This window comes from Vombatus ursinus, unplaced genomic scaffold, assembly GCF_900497805.2.
Source record: "Vombatus ursinus unplaced genomic scaffold, bare-nosed wombat genome assembly UNPS02000577.1, whole genome shotgun sequence".
Taxonomy (NCBI): domain Eukaryota; kingdom Metazoa; phylum Chordata; class Mammalia; order Diprotodontia; family Vombatidae; genus Vombatus; species Vombatus ursinus.
The window spans coordinates 21,733,279-21,754,355 of NW_020940355.1; the positions used below are offsets into that span (position 1 = coordinate 21,733,279).

The window sequence follows — 21,077 nt, forward strand, 5'->3', positions numbered from 1 at the left end:
CTGTATTCTGAGGAAAATAAATAGCAAACAACCTAATTTGCAACACGTTAGTGTGAGGCAATAAATCTTTAAACTTGTGGGAAAAATGACCATGTCTTTTCTAATATGAAAAACACTTTGTGCAATTCCAGTACCCTCTGAAACAAAATCAATCACTTGTCAAATTTCTGCAACCACCTGGCAGAGGAAAGCCAAGATCATGGGAAAGTAGGTAATTCTGTTATTTTCTGTAAGTGGAAATGACAAACAGCTCCTCAGAGGCTGGCAATCTGGGGGAGGAGACTTATTTTTTCAGTGTGTTGTCTTTCACTTTAAGTCATTTTCATTATGACCCATTAAAGAAAAACTGACCTACTTTCATTTCTGTTTAGACACAATAGAAAACTTTTTTTAAAAATTTCCCTCTGAATATTCCAGTGCTACTTCAAACAAGTACTAATGATTAATCCCAGAATTACATCTAATTTTTCTAAATCATCATTGTATACTATCATTTTATCCTCATGACAATTCTAGGAGGTGAATGTCCATTTTACAGATGAGGCAGACATTGATTTAATTGACTTGCCCAGAGTGACAGTCACTATGTGTCAGAGGCAGGATATGAACTCAAGTCATTCCAGTTCCAGGACCAGTGGCCTATCCACTGCGTCATCCAGCTGCCTAGATCTATTATATCTACAGGGTCAGTTAGAACCTCCAAACTCAGTCTCTCACACCCTTCAGTAAAGAGGCACTAATGGCCACAGCTGCATGATGTAGTTCTCACTGTCAGGAAACAGAGGTAGGAACTGCTTGGTTATATGGGGAGAAAGGTTGGCTAATGAAAGGACATCATCTCTAAGGTCTGTCCCAGGCATAAAAAACATCCATTGGCTCGAAAACTCTTGTGACCCTCCTTTGTGAGTCACAGCAGGTAACTGTCACAAGCCACATTAACAGCTGTGCTCTCCTGAAAGACTAGATTTCCAGAAACAATTTTGGGCATAGAGTATGCACCTCACAAACACTTTCCCAAGGCAGGACTGCAGTTAATTTCCTTTGAACAGCACCTACATCAGTTCATTGAGCTCTGGGCACTTAGCTACTGTTTAATCATAATGATAATGAAAAATACATTAAAATAGGAATAAAGGCCAAGCTCACTTTGCATGTCTTCATTTCATAGAATGTTACACATAAATTAAGGGGGATTCAATTTACTTATCTGAATAACTTATCCATATGTAAATGATTATAGGATAGAGCCAAAGAACTTCAAAAAAAGTAAAGGCGGGAAGGGACTGAAGAAGGTATCAAAGTGTCAACACACTAAGTGAAGCCTGTACCTAATGTACTTGCTGATTAAAATCAGTGAGTAAATGATGTTTATTACTCCCTTACTAAGAGTACAGAGCTTTCCTGTGAGCTTTCATCACAAAAACCAAAAACCAGTAATACCCATATACTACATTTGAGGCATTCTGCATTGTTGCGCTTATAAACTATTTCCTGGATTCTTCAATAGAATGGTATAGAAAGAGGAAGGTACCTAAGGGATTTTGGGGGACACACAGAGATCCTGCCCTCTCTCCCCTCCACTCCCTGCCCCCACCAATTTTCCTTGTGCATAAATGGTTTGGGTTTGATTTTTTTAAAAGAATTTTATTTCTGACAAAAATGAATTAATAAAGTGTTTAAAATAAGGTATTCATATATAGCCTTTACCCCATCCTTATAATTTGGTGGATGGTAAAGTCTTTGTACAATGGACCTCTGACTCCTCTCTCTTCTCACCTACTTCAGATTCCTCCATCTTCTGCAGTAGAAGAAAACTGTTCTAAGTTTAGAAGTACTCACGTGAAATCAAGAAATAAACTTACATATTAAGGGACAGAAAAATTTGTCTCAATTCAGGCAAACCTTCAATGTTCAAAAGTCCATGACAGTGATAAAAATGAAGAATGGAAAAAAACAGAAACTGCTGATAGTGATAGCTCAGAAAATAAGATTGATTAGACAAAGATCCAGGTAGCAGAAGTCATATTCAGTGAATTTCAGCCTTTTTTTTTTCCTCCTTTCTTTCATCAGCTCTTTTCCTGAAAGATAAGTGCTTTCTACATCTGCCTGACATGCAGGCCACAAAACAAATAACTTTGGTTTCTCTCTAATGTGATGCTTTTTTTTCCTATACTCAAGTCTTTCGCCCAATTCTTGTAAATTGGCAAAAATTAAAGACTATTAAACTCCTTAAAGTTCAGCAGTATGCTGCTCCACTTGTAGTGACAATGTAAAATATTTGGGAGGAATTTTAATTAGTACATTATTATTTTTGAAACATACTATATTTCAGTTTACACATTAGGTTCTATTTATGTGACCAACTATTATTATTATTTTGACCACAAAGTCAAAAGATGAAACCTTTGAGCTCACCTTGATCTCTTTACATGGTACGGAAATGGCCATTGAAGCCACATAAAGATGACTGAAGATATTTCATTGTTGGGATGTGCTATGTGTGCTCAAAAACTCAATGAGAATGACAGACTGTATCAAGGCTAATATGGAGTTAGGTCACAAAAGGAGGTGTCAGAGGCCAAAAACAGAAAGAAAGAAATTAGTCAGTCACAAGCATTAGTAAGTGTTTACTATAAGGTAGGGAATATGCTAAGCACCGAGAATATAAAGGAGGGGAAAGAGCAAGGTCTCAAGGACCCCCAATTCTAATGGGGGAGTCGACATGTAAATAACTGTGCATAAGAGATATATACTGTGTAAACAGAAAGTAACTTCAGGGAGAAGCCCCTAAAGGAGGTGGAGGGTCAGGGTGGCAGACAGGACTGGACTTGGACTGGGAAAGGTCTTGAAGGAATCCAGGGAAGCCAGGAAGAACAAGTGAGAAAGGAAAGAATTCCAGAGAAAGCTATTCCATGGATAATAACAAAGTGAAAACTCACAGAATCAAGAGATGGAGTGTCTTGTGCAAGGAACAACATGTCCCAGGTAGGTGGATTGTCAAGAAAATGAAAGGGGAAAAAAAAGAAAAGAAAATGGAGGGGAACAAAGCATAAGAAGATTTAAAAGGTAGGAAAGATCCCTTGTAAGGATTTTTTTAAATGCCAGAGGATTTTATATTTGATGCTGGAAGTAACAGAGGGCCACTGGAGCTTGTTCAATACAGGTTGACATCTCAGTCCTGCACTTCAGGAAAAATACTTTGGCAGCTGAGTGGAGGACAGATTGTAGTAATGAGAGACTCAAGGCAGGGAAACTAGCCAGAAGGATATATCAATAGTCCAGGCATGAAGCGGTAAGGAGGGACAGAATGCCTGTGGTGTGAGTGGAGAGATGAGGACATATACATTCTACCTTATGAAGGCAGAAATGACAAGATTTGGCAAGAGGTGGAATATGCAGGGGGAAAAAAGCAAAAAGAGGAGTAGAGGATGACACTGAGATTGTGGGCCTGGATGCTGGATTCTAGTGGCACCTTTAACAGTAAATGGGAGATCTGAAAGGGGAGGATTTGGAGGGAAGATAATAAGTTCAATTTTGGAAATACTGAGTTTGAGATGACTGTGGGTCATCAGGTCCAAAAGGCAGTTGGTGATGTTAGATTAGTGCTCAGGAGAGGGAACAGGGCTGGATATATAGGTCTGGGAATCATCTTCATAAAGGTGATAGCTGAACCTATGATGGCTGATAAAATAAGCAAAATACATAAAGGGGAAAGGGCCCAGAATAGAGCCTTGGGGGACACTTATGGTTAGGAGGCTAGATCTGAACAAATAAAGAAAAATCATATTCAAGTTTCAGAACTCAGACTTCTGGAGAGAAGAATTTCACTACAGCTCCTCACAGGGAGAATAAACATGTGCCATTGAAGCTAGAAGAACAGGAAGGGACAGAGCCTGGGAAAAGAAGAACAGAACTAGAAAACCCTTTCTACTACTACTATGAGTAACAGCCACTGTGTAAGTTCAATGAGAAGGAGATTGGATTTCCAGCAACCCAAGTTTTAAAATTCCAGCTGAGACAAGTTGGAGAGCTTTATAGTTCCATGTGAAGAGGTGGAACTCATTAGAAGAAAAGAGCATTTTCCTTTTTTTGGGAAGCCCCAAAATTAAAACAGCACTGTAAGTCTAGAGGACAGTACAGTTCTCTGGGGAAATGTGAGGCTTTTCCTATAACTTCCATTTTAAGAAAAGGCCCCCAGGCCAGCCAGGTTCATGCCTTTATTGGCCTTCTTTCTCCACTTTTCCAGAGTAGCCTTCTCATCCTGGAAGCTGCCTTTGCCACCACATCTCAGCAAGCCTTCTCATCCTGGAAAATCCCCCCAATTCAAGAGATCTTTTCCTCTGAGTGACCATTTCCTTTAAGCTCCTCCATGTGAGGGAAGGGTCACCAGGGCAGCCATGTTTACTCCTTCATTCCTTCCTGAGCTCCACTCCTGACTCTGCAGACTTCATCATATGTACTCTCCATTCTACATTCCTCTTCAGCTTCCTTTTATATGTTGTCTTCCTCCATTAGAATGTAAATTCCTTAAGGGCAGGGACTGTCGTTTTGCTTCTATCTATATTCTGTATCCCCAGTGCTTAGCACAGTGCCTGGCACATAGAGTTAGTGCTTAATAAATTCTTGTTGACTTTACACAAGGATGAAAGAGCTCATCTCTCCGCCATCCCCTTGTGTTTGCCTTTCAGTGGAATATCAACTATAGAGTAGCACTATGAGTCTGGAGGACTATGTTTGGGGAAAGTAGGTGAAGTTATCTTAACTATTATCTTGACTTACAGGTTCCTGAAAGTCCTGTTTTGAAAATTTTTCCTGAGATGAAGAAAAGACAATAAATGTGTGTGTGTGTGTGTGTGTGTGCGTGTGCTTGAGTGCTTTGTATAGGTGCTAAGGGCCCCAAAATCCCTGAGTTTAGACAAAATGGGCCAAGTGCTGAGATTCCTAAGGAAATTCTGGGTGGAGGCACATCCAAAGAATGACTTCTGGAAAATTCTTAAGAATGAATTCAATTCATCTAAGTCTAGAGCTTGAGATATTGGGACACTGGTTACACATAATACATTTTTTTCTCCCCAAATTAAAAATGACTTTAGCACTAAAAAGGTTATTTTTAAAATGAAATATTTAACATATCTTGGATTTCTCTCAAATTGCTTTCTTGTTCCTGACATTTTGTACCCACCACACCTCCTTCCATTGCCAATTCCATAGCCTACATTTTCTAGAAATTTTGTATCTCTAGTCAAAAAAATAGCTTCACATGACTTCTAGGGACTACCTGAATGATTTTTATGAATCAAAAGAACAGCCAGAGCAGCTTTTTAGAAATTTGAAACCCAGGGATAGGATCCCTGGGAATCCCCAATAAAATGAAAATGACCTTTGTGGTATAGCTCATATATATGAGTTTGTAAATGAGGGTATAAAGATTATGTGGCCTGACTCGCCCCTTGACCATCTGTTGTTGTTTTCAAGAGATATATAGGACAATGGAATTATATAGGCTGAGCCCCTAATAAATGAGTAGGGTCAACTTGAGAGGAGATAGTCTTTTTGTTTCTTGGTTCACTAACACAGAACCATTCACCTTAAGCAGGATGATCTCATTATCCTTAGAACAGCTCTGTGAGAACACACATAGGGGTTTCAATTTGTACACTTTGGAGTCAATAAAATCTAAGATTTTAAGAACCCCTTGTTTTATACATTTAATAAACATAAAAGTGTCTCAATATTGCAAGCACCTTTCTTTCACTGGTGCCAGGTACTCCCCACACTGCTACAGCTTACAGCATAGTGTGGGAGAGTGTATATATGGCATAGTGGGAAGGGCTCTAAACTTAATGTCAGGCAAAGACCTATGTTCAAATCTCATCTCTCATGACCACTAGCAAAGATCTTCAGTGATGTCCTCATCTGCAAAATGGCAATAATAATAGTGTCTATAGAGTGTCCACTTTTCAAAATGACTATGAAAATCCAATGAAAATATATGTAAAATGCTTTGCAAATTTTAAAGTATTAAACAAAGGTCAGGTAGCCTACGAGTGTCATGACCTGTAAAATGGGGATGATAATCCATTTGTAATACTTTCTAGGGGATCTGTAAAGATTAAACTTGAACTTCAGCATCCTCATCTATTAAATGGGAATAATATCTATATAGTAACTGCTTTCTAGGATTCTGAAGCTCAAATGAGGAGAAGTAAAAAGTGCTTTGCAAATCTTAAGAGTATTATATAAATGTCAGCTTGTCTGAAAGTATTCAATTTTGAGTCAGAGGACCTGGGTTTGGATCTTAGCGGTGCCACCGATTACCTTTTACCTCTAAACCTATGATTTTAGGAGACAGTTGTGGGAAAAATTTTATCACTCAGTAGTCAACCCCCTGGCCACCCCCACCCCAGACCTTAACCAAGAGGGATCTCAGAAAACACATGCACAGTCCATTGCTGGGCTGAGACAGAGACAGGGAAAGAACAGAGAATTCTTTCTAGCTTGGTAGGACCCACCAAAATCATGGGCACAACATTTGAAAAGCCAGGGTTACCTCATTCCACAAATCAACTAAGTATGACTCTAGCGGAAGAAATACAATGAATGGATATGAATTCATATTTTATTTACTTTGGATGATTTACTGATTCACTTGAATGAATTCTTTGATTCTTCATTAATTTCTTCTACTTAAAGACGATGTTTTCAAGTATAACTACTTTGTCAAAGGCAGTAAAGTCTTTAAAATTTGAAGATTTGGTAGTCAAAACCAAATTGTATGTATGTGTATATACATGTACATATATGTTATATATGCATACTCACACACACATATGCCCTTACCAACACCGCCCTCCACTGGAATAGATAATAAATCAAGAACTTATTATACAATTATATGCAAGTTAATGAATACAATGTGGCATTCGTCTGTAGGTTTCTTGTTGCTATCACAGAAATTGTGGGATCCTCCAGTACTGAACTTGCAGCATTTGCTAGATGGCTTTTAAATGGTTTTCTTGATCGAGTGGTGTGTATCCTACAGTGTTTTCGCACTAAGCAGGCAATCAGGGATTGCTTTATGGATTAATGAATGCTTAGCACAGTGCCTGGCACATAGCAGGTGTTTAATAAATGTTTTTTGATTGATAATAATTGATTAATGAATATTAATAATGACGATGATGATGACAGGGTGCATGGATAAGAGAATTGATCTCTGAGTAATGAAGACCTGGATTCATGTCCCACCCCTGACACACATGAACTTGTGTGACCCCAGGCAAGTCACTTACTCCATCAGGAACCCAGACAACTCTCTAAGACTGTACATTGAGCAGAACAGGTACCAATTTGCCCTCCTCAAGGGCATTCCTCACTAAAAGTTCCCTGTACTGAGGAAATTGCAGATTCTTTTTTTTTTAATTAGAAAAACAGAGAAGAAAAGGAATTTCCATATGAGTTTCATGACCAACATGTGGCAGAGGATTGCTAAGGGACCCTGTGGGAACAGCACCTGACATCTAATCAGGAAAAGCATCCATATCACTCATTGAGGCTGGCCTCTTGCAAAAGACACTAACAGTAATTTCTGCAGTTTCTCTTTGTCTCTCTTTTTCTTTCACTATGTCTGTCTCTGTCTCTTCTCTCATTTTCTGTGTGTCTCTGTGTCTCTCTCATTCTGTGACTCTCTCTAGTCTGTCCCTGTCTCTCTTTTCTTCTTCTTCTTCTCCCCCCCTCTCCTTTCATCCTCCTTCTGTGTCTCTCATATCTGTGTGTCTCTCCCATGTCTGTCTCTGTCTCTTTTCCCATTCTCTCTGTCTTTCTCTCATGTCTGTCCCTCACTTTCATGTCTATTTCTGTCTCTTCTCTCTCTCTATCTCTCTCTGTCTCTATCTCTGTCTCAATTTGCTCAATGGGCAGGAGAGTATTAGGAGGAAGAGATTAATTCAAAAATGCCTATTAACTGAAATATAAAAAATAAAGTATTTTTTAAAAAATAAAAAGAAACGAGGACACATAAGTAAATACAAGATATCTTCAAAGTAAATACAAAGTAATAGTGATGAAGGGGGGAGGCACAAGTAGCTGGGGGAATCAGGAAAGGCACAATACAGGAAGTTGCACTTGAACTGAGCCTTGACTTAAATCCCACTAGGTATTTAAACAGGCAGAGGTGTGGAGTGAGTAAATTCCAGTTACAGGGAGAGCCTGTGTAAAGAAAGGCACAGGTACACATACAGGAGAGGGTAAGTCCCATATAAGGAACAGCAAGTAGCACATTTTAGTTTGAATGTAGATCACACAACGTGCACTAATGTGTAACCAGGGTAGAGAGATAGGCTGAAGTGAGATTGTGAAGGGCTTTAAATAGCAAACAAAGGAGTACATATCTTATCCTAGAGGCAACAGAAAGGAAACAGAGATTTTGGAGGGAAGCATTCAGACTCATGCCATAGAAACATCCTTTTAGTTACTATGTGGAAGAGGAGGGAGAAAGGAGAAAGACTCAAGGCATGGAGACCTTTCTGAAGACTATCGCAAGAGGAGGCAGTGAAGTCTTGAACTACAGTGATGGCCCTATGACTGGAAGAAGAGGATGGATGTGAGCAATTCTATGGAGATAAAACCCACAAGACTTGGCAACTGATAGCAGAAGTCGAATGAGCAAAGAGGAAGAGTCCGGGGATGACTCCCAAGTTGGGAACTGAGTGACTGGAAGTGTGGTACCCTCACCTCCCAGGAAAAGAGGTAGGATGTTGGAAAAAGAAAAATGAGATCCATTTGCAAGATGCCAAGTTTGATATGCTTTCGAAATGGCCAGTTTGAAATGTTTGATAAGTTATCACATAGTGGCATGTTAAAAATCTTCAACTAGCTCACATGCATCATATTAATGAAATCTTGTCCTTCATTAAATGCAACCTGAAATTTTATAACTTACACTGAATTGGATTTTGCTTTATTCAACCTCAGATTTAATTGTGAACATAGCTGTTGTTGGTGTTAGAAATGTTGTAGAAAGATGGTCACACTAATACACTTTAATGTTGATGGAGCTGTGAATTAGTCCAACCATCCTAAAAGCAATTTGGAATTATATGAAGAAAGTGACTAAAATATCCATGCACTCTGACTTAGAATTTCCACTGCTGAGCATATACATCAAGATAGTCAATAACAAGAAGAAAGACCTCACATATACCAAAATATTTATAGTATCATTTTTTATAGTAGCAAAGAATTGGAAACAGAATAGCTGCCCATCAACTAGAGGATGATTCAAATCCATGAATGTAATAGAGTATATTGTAAGAAACAATTAATATGAGGAATATAGAGAGGCATGAGAAGACTTAGGTAGGATTCAAATTAGGAAAAAGTCCTAAAATACTACTGTATTTCATAAGTGAAAAGTCATAAAACTGTAAACTCTATGGAAGGTGGAAGCCTGAACATGGTGACCTGTTTACAAATCATAGCTTAGACACTGAGTCAAAACTTAAGATACTGCAACCTATGAAAGCCAAAATAAGAACATTGTAACTGGGACATGATCAATACATAAACTCCTATTTGGGCACAACATTGGCTTAACTCCCAAACTCATTACTAAGCAGAAAACCAAAAATACCCACTGATCAGTGGTGAGGCACTCTCTAGCTCCTCCTGCCTTTGTCTGTTTTCTATAATTACCATGGGATTCTGGGGTTCTTCAGCAAATATCTACAAAACTGTCTAGCGGTCACCCCAGACTGAAGATTGCCCCTGTTTGTAAGTATTCATAATGATGGATTAAACCACTACCTATAATCAATCTTGAGCACCTTGGCCTCTTCCTTTGGTATTAAAAAGAATACCCGACAGTTATGGAGATACACAGGGCTTCCCAGCCAGGGGAATTCCGGACCTTACAACTTATATGAACTGATAGAAAATGGAGTAAACAGGACCAGGAAAATAATATATATAGTGAATAATAACCATGCAAAAGGATGGGAGAGGATGGATAATTAAAAAAAAAAAGCAATAAATAAAAAAAACAGTAAATAAAAAGGACAACAACAAAATAATTTATAATGAAGCTGGGCCCCAAAGATGAGCATGCACATTGCCTTACTTCTTTGTAGAAGTAAAGGACTATGGGTGTATAACATTGCATATGTCAGATGTTTTAAATGTACTGATTAGTTTTGCTGGGGTTTTTTTTCCTCACATTTTTATTATTATAAGGGATGGATTCCTGGAAAGGGGAAGCAGAAGAAGTGAAGAAGGGATGACATTGGGAAATATAGATGATATAAATACAGATGTAGGATATTGATACAGGAGATATAAAGCCAAATATCTCTCTCTCTCTCTCTTTCTGTCAGTCTGTCTCTCTCTTGTGTATATATATATATATATACACACACACACACATACATATATATGTGTATATAAACATACATACATACACACACATATGTGTGTATACACAGATATACATAGATATGCATACACACATACAAGACTAAAAGAATGTACAGTTTTATCCTTTGGTGACAATGTGTTTCATCATTATGTGGTTTTGGATTTCTAGCATCCATGTGCTCTTTATACCATTTTTACCTGTGTGTATCACATTTAGCTTCCTCTGTAAGAATAATGTCATTTTCCTTGATTATTTCCTCAATTGCAAAACGCAGGCATGTCCTTAGAAATATAATAAATAAAAACAACTAGCATTTCAATACTGTTTTTAACATTTGCAAAATACTCTGCACAAATTATCTCCTTTGATCTTCACAATAACCTTCTGAGTTTGGTATTATACATATTATGTACCCCACTTTATAGGTGAGAAAACTGACACACAAAATAGTTGAACATTGCCCATAATCACACAGCTAGTGTTATGGGCAGAATTTGAATCCAGGTCTTCCGATTCTGTGTCCAGTATTCTATCCATTACATCACACTGTCTTTTATAATCTCAGCTATGGTTCTACAAGCTAAGTATAAGTCAACTTTTGCTTCCAAATCTCTTTAGACTCATACATAAAGACCTAGGGAAGCAAGAAACTGAAAGGAAATATTGCTCTCCCAAGAATACAAAACGCAAAACTGCAAAGATAAGACCTGTTTTCTCTGGACTAGTTCCCAGACTGCTGGCATGGAAGAAAACAGGCAGATTCATTTCATAGCACTAAATGCTACAGGGGCAAAGTTCCTTGGCAGAATTTATCCAGATAGTTCTATCAAACCCTCCAACAGGGCTGAATCAGCATGGAAAGAAGTTTGTGGTGGAGGCGTTATAGCCAAGTATCAGAGCCATACAACTCCTTCCAGACTGTAGGTGTAGCTTCTTTGTCTCAGTGCTAGGGATGCGGGGTGAGGACAGCCACTCTCAAGATCAGCAAGTATTCCCAGCCACATGAGTCTCTTCTGCAGATGAGATGGAAAAGATAACCAATAAGTACAATAGCAAATTATATTCCTTCATCCCTCCTACTTGAAAGAGTTCCTTTTGAAGGGAAACTACCAATTCCCTATTTCCTAACAGGGAGACACCTCCATTTCTCAGCTAAGTAGAGCAAAGATGACTGAAATATGCTGCACCAAATGAAAAGCAGACTACCGTCTGGACAAATTTTTTCCAGGTTTCCTTTGATGATTCATTTGACTCAACTGGCCTCAGGGCAACAATACTACAGAAGTCTATCAGTACAGTTGTAAAAATTACTTCAGATACGTACAATAAAAGTGACACCACTAATTCCTATCAAGGGGAGAGGGATATTTTACCACAGCCCACATGGGATGGCTCCAGGTTTCTTCCTATGTCCCCTTATCTGTCATTGACTTCACTAGTCCTAAGGTCTCTGAGTATCTGTTTTATTGAATCTGACCTCAAGGTCCCCATGATCTGGGTATAGCCCATTAACACTTCTACCTTCCACTTGCTTTATTTTTTCCCAATTTTATCACAAGCATTTTTATTAACACGCCATTAGGGGAAAAACAATCATGGTAAGCATCTCTAGTTCACTCCTCTAATAAGCATCTCTACCTTACCAAAAATGCATATGGTCTTTTTCTTCATCCCATCTCCTGGAGAACATCATTTGAAGGGCCAGAGGAAGTTGGTGGCAGCTTTGAAGTGCTTGCCAACAATATTCAGGGGTAGGGAACTTGAGGACTCGATTTGTTCTGTGAAGTTTGGATTTAGTCAAAGGGCCAGCTTTGAGGACCTAAAGGGCCACCACCCCATAGAGCTAATGGATCAAATCCTTCATGCAAATAGTTGCAGCTAGATGACACAGTGGCTATAAGCACTAGACCTAGGGTTAGGAAGACATGATTTCAAATCCATACTCAGACACTCACATTTAGCTGTAGGACTTTGGAAAAATCAATAAATTGCTGTCTGTTTGAGTTCCCTCATCTGTAAAATGGGGATAATAATAGCACTAATAAAAAAATAATAACAATGTAGCAACTATAGTAATAATAGCAATATAATAATAATAATAGCATGCAGGGTTGTTGTGAGGATCAAATGAGATAATATTTGTAAAGTGCTTTAGAAATCTTAAAACACTAAATAAATGATAGTTGTTAACTTCTTGTTGTTGTTAAATTTACCCACAGATTTTTCAATAAGGGCATTAAAAGTCAGGGCAGTTTATTCTTGATCTTGCCACAACTATACTTGGAAATCAAGTCATTCACAGACTTCAGGTTTGGGTGACTCTACAAGTGTAAGATTTCACAATCCTCAATATGTAAGTGAAGTCTAGTTGTATTTAATAAAAGACCACTGAAGATTTGGTGAAGACAGAAGCTATAATTTGTTATGGACCTTTGGAGTGACACCATTGATACCTCTAAATTTGATCACAAAATCTAATTTGGGTTCAACAGGTACATTGTGGTTGCTAGCCTTTCATCCCAAACTAGCCAATTGCACACATATCTGTATTATTCATGGTAAGCGTTAGCCCTTTCATAGACAACCTTTCTTCATATCTTCTGAAGCTTGTTTGTGGCCAACTTCTACAGCAGACATTTCCTCTTCAGTTTCACAAAGACCTTTAGTCTTTTCGGATGGGATTCTGGAAGAGATGGCAGCTGCTGCTTCTTTTCTTCCACTCCTACCATGATTCCAGTCAGTAAAGAGGCTTCCATTTCACTTTATATAGAGAAGTTTGTCAGCTACCTACTACCTACAAGATGATTACTTTTAACAAGTTAACACAGCAAATATTTAACAAGTGCCCACCACATTCAAGACACTCTGCTAAGTCAGTAAGGGTACAAAGACTAAAATACAAGAGGTCCTTGCCCTAAAGTTACTTACATGTTACTGAAGAGATACAACATGTACATAAGAAAGTATATTACATGGTAAAATGAGTTGGCAGAGATCACTGAAAATTAGAGGAGTCAAGGAAAACTTGATAGGAGATGACATCAGAGTTGAAAGTATAAAAGGATTCAGATAGGCAGTTGAGGAAGGACACATTCTAAGCATGGGGGAAGAGATGGTATAAATGCATTGAGATTGGAGATGGATGGTCAGGTTTGTGGACAGCCAGTAGTCCAGTTATGCTTAGAGTTGGGGAAAGACAGACATATGAAAAAAAGTAGGTAAGCAGTTGCCAGATTGTACAGGAAAGGGATACAGAAGATAGATTATGGAGGGTCTTTGCATGTAAGAGTAAGTAATTTGTAGTGTAACACCTGGGTCCTTTTTAATCATTGGCCCCCTAGGAAACTATTCCAGGCTTTAAGTACTTTGGAATCACAACCCTCTCTGGACCACAGTTCATGGTTCTCCAATGATGCATTTTACTTTTACTAGTCAGACAATGGTCAACATTTAGTTCCAGCAAAGGCATTTAATGAAATATCATAGTAATAAAAATAACAGTACATTCCTCTCCATAAAATTTTATCTCACTTTCCTACAGCTACATCCATCCTTAATGGGAAGACTAGGCATTCATAGGGATTATACACAGGTCTCACACACACATAACACAGACAATATAATGTCCAGAGTACAGGCATGGAAGAACAAATCATGCCTTAAATGCTGAAGAGCTACCAATTCTGGTGATATCATCATGTTGCTTGTCTCCTAGGCCTCTCCACAACAAGTATTCTACCTCTGCTGCTCCCCATGTGTATTGCAGCTATCCTGCTCTCCTGCTGGGTACCACAACTGATGTTTCTTGCTGGGCATTGCATCTGCTTTTCCATCTGGTCTTTAAGTATCTAGCTATTCTCAGTAATTCTCTCCCATGCCAGGAAGTGTAACAGCTCTTTTTATTCTGTTCTTACTGTAACTTTCACAGTCTAGCAGGAGAGGGATAAGGGGTAGTTATGTGGTTCTGAAGCCTCTCCTCTGCAGAGAAGGGGTATGGCTATTTTACCTTCCCACTGTGCCTAAGATGCAGTCTTTAGCTGAGGTTCTATCCTCGAAGTCTCCTGCTGTGCTGACCAAGAACCACTGTTAAAACTCTCTACAGAGTTATGGTGAGAAATCTAATTTAATTCTTAGGCCTCATCACACCCTACCATTTGAGACTTGAGACATATACCTCCAGGGCTCTACTTCACCAAAAAGAAAAGGAGCTGAAACTGTAGTAAAGAAATTGCTTTTAATATTCCCTATCATGCTCTTTTATTTTATGCAAATGAAAAGGCTGGGCTGGTAAGAAAAGATGATTGTACTGAAAAGCTGGATAATAGCTTTGTCCCACTTCCTCTAGGGGGGAAAACACAGTTATCCTAGAGACAATAGAAAGCCACTGAGCATCTTTTTTTTTTTAAAACAAGAAAGTGACATGGTCAGACCTGTGCCTTAGGAAGATAATTGTGGCAGTGACAGGTGGATTAAAAGAGGAGAGACTGGAAGCAAGGAAAGCAATAAGGAGGCTATCACAGGAGAAAGGCAAGGTGAAGAGGGCCTGAACCAAGATGGTGGCAACATGAGTAGAGAGAAGATGATAAATGCAAGAAACACTGTGGAGGTAGAATCTACAAGACTTAGCAATTGATATTATTAAAGATGGGGGATTAGGGAAAGGAGGTCAAGTCAAAAAGAACTCTTTAGCTGTGAATCTAGGGGAATGGAGAATGGAGGTAACCTCAACTAAATAAGAAAGTTTTTAAACCCATTTCTCTCAGTTCCATCAATAAGATATGGTGATTGATATTTCAAGCCTTCTCCCAGATATTCTCTGCTTAGAAGTGATAAATTCCACCAAAAAAAATTCAGAAGTATTCCTTGGCCACATTCAAGTACTCTATTAGAGGCATCTCAATCCTGAGAGCTAGATTTGATAGTGACAAATCCAAAGGCAATATGGCATAATGGATAGGGCATTGGACTTGGAAACAAGGAAATATAGATTCACATTGTACCTCAGACTCTAACTACCTGAGACCCATGGCAAGTCACTTAACCTTAACGAGTAACCTCAATTTACTCATTTACAAAGTGAGTGGGATGGAGTCGGTGGTATCTAGGGTCCCTTACAGCTATAATAGAAGAATTATCTACTGAACTCGAGGGAGTCCATGGTTATATCTATCTATGTATATTTATAGATAGATATACACATAGATAAACATCCTGATATTCCCAATATGCATAAAGCAAATCATACTACATCTTGACACCATTTTCAAAGAATCTTTGAACAAAGCATATAAAATATTAGCTCCCATCCCCCATCCAGACCACCCTCCCAACAGACCAGCCTTGAAGCCTAGGGTTGGGCGGTCAAGTTCAGGGCTGTCTAAGAACCTGAAAATGAAACACCTGACGACAAAACTTCACCTAATCTCTGCACCTGCCTGTCTGAATCAACCCCAAACCCTGCAAGGAGGAGAGGACTGACCTTTCTTAGGGCAGGGCTATAAACGGGTTTTAGCAGTTTCACTGATCTGGCAGTTTCTAATCTTTCCACATTCAATAGAAAATAAAGGATAAATCGATTCCTTTATCCAGGTGTGTGCTGCAGAAGGATTCTACAACTATTGCTAACTTCTCATGTGCGCATTTACACCTCAGTAATACACAAATCAGGGACTGAGTTATTGTTTTGTTGAGTGACTAGCCTTAACAAAGTGATAGAGAAAATGTGAACAATGCAGATTAAGCTTAGAAGAGTATTGTGGGGGCAGCTAGGTGGCGCAGTGGATAGAACACCAGCCCTGGATTCAGGAGGACCTGAGTTCAAATCCGGCCTCAGACACATAACACTTACTAGCTGTGTGACCCTGGGCACGTCATTTAACCCCACTGCCTTAATTAAAAAAAAAAAAAAAAGAGTATTGTGCATTTTGAAAAGCTGATTGTTAAACATTAACCAGCATCCCACTTACACAGTAAAATTTATAGGAGTTTTTTTTTAAGAGGAATCAGAGATACTTCTATTGGGTATATATCCCAAGGACAGAGGAAAGGTCCAATATATATGAAAACATTTATAGCAGCACTTTCTGTGGTTGCAACAAACTGGAGGTAAAGGAGGGAACTAACAATCAAGGAGTGGCTAAATAAATTGTAATAAAGAAATTTAATGGAATACTACTGTGATTTAAGAAGAGAAGAATATCAAGAATTGTCGTCCCAGCTTTGTTCCTGGCTTCTGAACTTTAAAAACTGGAACTTCCCTCAGAACCTGGGGCCTCCTCAATCTGGTACATCTAACTACCTCTACAGCATTCTCCACACAGAACTTCCCTCTATAAGGCCCACTCCCTTCTCCCACTGGTGAGTTTCGTCTGGAGCCTCTGTTTTCTGTAGGGACCCAGGCTGGCCTTCATTCCCCTTTTTCATTTCCTTTTTCATTCCCCTCTTACACCAGTTCCTGGCTAAGACAACAAAACCAAACTCCTAAGCCAGGTACCTTTATTTCCCCCTCCCACTCCCATCTTCTCAACTCCCTTTTATATGTGGTCTTCTTCACCAGAATGTAAGCTTTCTCAAGGGCAGAAACTGTCTTTCTTTTTGCTTGTATTTACACTCTCAAGTCTTAGCATAGTTCCTGGCACATACTAAGTACTTAACAAATCCTCATTTCCTTCCTTCTGGGAAACCCAGCAACATTAATGTGAAGTAATGCACAGTGAAGTGAAGAGAACCAGGAGGATGATTTCTATTAAGATCACAATAATGTAAAACAAAGCATTTAAAGATGTTGCAATCAGCCAATGATAGTCTATAAACATTTTTTAGGCAGGTACTAAGTTTGAGGTGCTGTACTAAGTTCTAGGGATATAAATAAAGGCAAAAGACAATCCTTCTCTCAAGGAGTTCCCAGTTTAATGGGGGTGACAATATCCAAATTCCATATAAACTATATGAAAGATAAACTGGAGATAACCAACAGAGGGAAGGCACTGAAAATCTTATTGTTTAAGTGTTGGGACTTGAAGAAAGCCAGGGAAGACAGGAGGAGGAGATAAGAAGGGAGAGAACTCCATCATGGGACACAACCAGAGAAAATGCCAGGAGTTGGAAAATGGAGTAGTTTTTGTGAGAAATCACAAGGAGGCTCATTTCATTGGCTCATAGAAGTCAGGACTATGGAGAAGCGTAAAGTATAAGACTAGAAAGGGGAGAGTGGGGTGGCAAGTACTGAAGGGCTTTGAATGCCAAAGAGGATTTTACATTTGATCCTAGAAGTGACAGGGAGGCACTGGAGTTTATTGAGTAGGGGTAAAGGGTGTGTGCAGAGGACTGACAAGGTCAGGTTTGCACTTTAGTAAGATCATTTTGGCAGTTGAGTGGAGGACAGAATGGAGTGGGGAGAGACTTGAGGCAGGCAGACCAAATAGCAGTTTATTAAAAGTAGTCCAAACATGAGGTGATAAGAACCTACGCCAAGGTGGTATAGCAATGTCTGAGGAGAAAATGGGGCATTTATGAGAGACATTACAAAGGCAAAATTGACAGGCCATGGTCTGTCTCCATTGGATATGGAGAATGAGAGAGAGTGAGGAGCACAGGGTGACATTTAGGTTGGGAGCCTGGGTGATTAGGAGAGGATAATGGTACCCTTGACAATAACAGGGGGGTGAGGAAGGGGAGAAGGCTTGGTGGGAAAGATAAGGAGTTCAGTTTTGCATATGTTGAGTTTAAGGTGTCTATAGGACATTCAATTTGAGATGGCTAATAGGCAGTTGGAAATGTGAGGCTAGAGGTTAAGAGAGAAGTTGGAGGTAGATAAGTAGAATTGAGAATCAGCATCAGAGATAATAATTGAATCCATGGGAGTTGATGAGATCACCAAGTGAAATAGTATAGAGGGAGAAGAAGAGGGCCCATGAGTACTCTGTGTGACACTCACAGTTAGCAGGCATGACCTGGGTGAAGATCCAGATCCAGGAAAGGAGACTGAGGAATGGTCAGATAGGCAGGAGGAGAAAAGAAAGAAGAGAGCATCAAGATGAAGAGAGTGATCAACAGAATCAAGGCTACAGAAAGGTTAAGAAGGATGGGGGCTGAGAAAAGGGTATTATATTTGGCAGTTAAGAGCTTCTTAGTAACTTTGGAGAGGGTAGCTTCAGTTGAAGCCAAGAGAATGGGAGGAGAAAAGTGGAGGCACCTATTGTAGAAGCCTTCTCAAAGAGGTTAGCCACAAATGGGAGGAGAAATATGGGACAATAACTAGCAGGGATGGATGGATCAAGATGGGCATGTTCATAGGTAGTAAGAAAGCAGCAAGAAGACAAGGAGAGACAGAAGATAAGTGAGAAAGCAGAGATGACAGAGGGGGAAATGAACTGGGGAAGATGGGATGGAATGAAATCACATACACGTAGAGAGGTTCACCTTAGCAAAGAGAAGGGCTACATCATTATATGAGAAAGGAAAGAATGCAGGGACATGGGCAGAAGGCATCTAAGTGATGTGAGAGTATTAGGGAAGAAAAGGAATCTCTTGATTTTTTTTCAGTGAAATATGAGACAAGATTCTCAATGGATGCAAGGGGAGAGAGGTGAAGGTGAGCTACAGAAAGTTTGAGGAGAGATGAATAGACTGGGAAAAGCCACTGTGGTGAAGGGGTTAGTGAGTCAATTAGGGAGGTAAAAGGAATTCCTTTTTTAGCAGTAACAGCCCAATTGAGATCATGTAACATAAATTTGTAGTGGATCCAGTCAATATGGTTTCATTATTTCCTCCAGTTTTGGCACTAGTTGAGTAAGAGCAAAGGTAGCAGATGGTGGGAATCACCCAGGGCTATGGCTTGGCAGGGCAAGACTGGAAAAAAGGGATCATGGGAAAAGGACAAAAAGAAAATCACAGTATAGAATTGAACTGGTTTACTAACAGGTCCAGATGGGGGAGGAGAGCTTAGTCAATGTAAGGATAACGGCCTGGGAAAGAACTAAGGAATCAATAAACTGGACATCACAGTAAGAATAAAGAATAGGGTTTAGAGTTTCAGTACAGAAGGAGAGGTAAAATAACAATAGATTATAATCAAATAAGGCAATTTCTTAATATGGAAATATGTTTTGTATGACTTTAAAGGCATAATTGATACTATATTGCTGTAGGGAGTAAGAATTTGAAACTCAAATTTTTTTTTTAAAATGTTAAAATAAAGTATAATTTTTCTTAAAATGATAAGGCAATTTCAGATTTCATAAATGTGAATGGGAAGCATTTGTGGGTAATAGCAAGATCAAGAGTATAACTGTCTCTTTGTGTAGCTGAGGCAAGTGGAGGTATAGGTCATAGAAAATTAGCAAGTCGAAAACCTGGAAGTAAAGGTATTTAAGGCACTATCAATATGCATGTTGAAGTCCCCTAATATGACAGCAAAAGTAGAGTAGAGGAGAAAGATTGTGAGCCAGGCACTGAACACACTGAGGAAAGATGGGAGATACCATGGAGGTCAGTAGGCAACACAGCTACAAGAATTTTGATTGGGTGGTAGATATAGATTTATTGAACCTCAAAAGAGAAGATGTTACTGAGTGATGCTGGTAGAGGTGAGCCCGGAAGTGGCAACGAGGAGCAAGTAGTAATCCAACTCACCCACCTTAACCAGTGAGTAGAAGGGGTGAGTGAAAGTATACCCACTAACAGCAAGGCTTGCCTCCCTCCTCTATGTATACATGGACAACAGCTGTGGAACAAGGCACATGCTATCAGAAATAGACAATGCATTCATTGGTTTTGCTTTACATTGTTCTGAAGCTATGACAACACTTTGTAACTGAATATTTATGAATTAGAAACCTAAATTAACAAGAGGAGGAATCAGTACTATGATTTCCCAGTGGGTTTCTTGGGCTCCAGAGTATTATAGAAGTTTTGTAAAGACTGTCTGAATGCCAGTATTTTTGCTTCCTTCTACTATTTCTGAAATTCTCTTTTTCTATTAATGTCCTGGATTTTTTTTTTTTATTTAAGAAGGTCTTGACCTATGATTTCATCAGGGCAGGGAACTCCTGATGTGAAAAATCGCCACCTGTGCAGGTTGGCAACTCCTATAACTTATCTTAGAAAGCTGCCTGGGAAACAGAGATTAAATAATTTGCCTCTGGTCAGACAGAGGTAAAACTCAAACCCATGTCTTCCTTACTCTAAGGTTAGACCTCTATCATACTACAATTCCTCTCTTTGAGAAAATTAACTTTGCTTACTCATTTTTAAGCTTCATAATTTCCATATTTCAAAAGAATTTCATATATTTCTGGAGAATTTCAACATATTTTTCTTTAATCATGTTATTAGCTTCCTTTGACTGAAGGATATAACTATTATTTTACTCTCATCTTCTCTCACCTTATAATTAGACTAGTAAATATAATACAAATCAGAACATGACAAATGCATATGAAGAATACAAAGTGCTAAGAAGTTGGCTGAGAGAGGTTGTGAGTGGTAGTGGAGAATCAAGGAATGCTTAATTTGATGTATGACTTCTAAAGGACCTTAATAGTTAGAATTAGCTTGTCAACAGGAGATAGTGAGCAGGATTGGCATTGCAGATGAAGGGAAGAATAATACAAATACTTAATCCTGAGCCCCTCATCCTAGCCTGTCAGCAAAAGATTTGCAAGCA

The 21,077-nt window shown here is 39.0% G+C and overlaps 1 protein-coding gene across 3 annotated transcripts in view; it reads right to left on the reverse strand.

Annotated features, from left to right (window-relative positions):
- The window catches only part of FARS2 (phenylalanyl-tRNA synthetase 2, mitochondrial), a 611,417-nt gene that overhangs the window by 422,245 nt on the left and 168,095 nt on the right, over positions 1–21,077 (reverse strand). The gene's annotated exons all lie outside the window — the stretch shown is intronic.